Genomic DNA, 395 nt, shown 5'->3' with positions numbered 1-395 from the left:
ATACGCTTATTTGATTAGTATTTGTCTACCAGTGTTATTTTAGTTTTATTTATACACTTTTACAGTACTTAATAATATTTTGAATGATTTTTTGAATGTACACTACCAGTCAATAGTTTTTGAACAGTAAGATTTTTAATGTGTACTTCACTCTGTACTCATCTGGAGCCGCTGCTGTCTTTCTGAAGGTGACACACGTGTTTTAGGGCCCTAGGTAGTGCTCGACAGTTGCAGTGTTTTCAAATGTTTGGCTGGTAGTGTAATAAATAAATGGTAGTGTAAGCAAATATGTATGCTGAAAATAGAGAGATTTATTCTCTCTCTTTTATATATATATATATATATATATATATATATATATATATATATATATATATATGAAGAGTTCAGATGCA

The 395-nt window shown here is 29.1% G+C and overlaps 1 protein-coding gene across 3 annotated transcripts in view; it reads left to right on the top strand.

Moving 5' to 3' along the window:
* bub1ba (BUB1 mitotic checkpoint serine/threonine kinase Ba) overlaps positions 1 to 395 on the top strand; it is a 40,845-nt gene that overhangs the window by 35,314 nt on the left and 5,136 nt on the right. The gene's annotated exons all lie outside the window — the stretch shown is intronic.

The sequence above is a fragment of the Sinocyclocheilus anshuiensis genome, unplaced genomic scaffold (genome assembly GCF_001515605.1).
Source record: "Sinocyclocheilus anshuiensis isolate Anshui unplaced genomic scaffold, SAMN03320099.WGS_v1.1 scaffold595, whole genome shotgun sequence".
In the NCBI taxonomy this organism is placed as follows: Eukaryota; Metazoa; Chordata; class Actinopteri; order Cypriniformes; family Cyprinidae; genus Sinocyclocheilus; species Sinocyclocheilus anshuiensis.
This window is presented reverse-complemented; position numbering and strand designations above follow the sequence as displayed.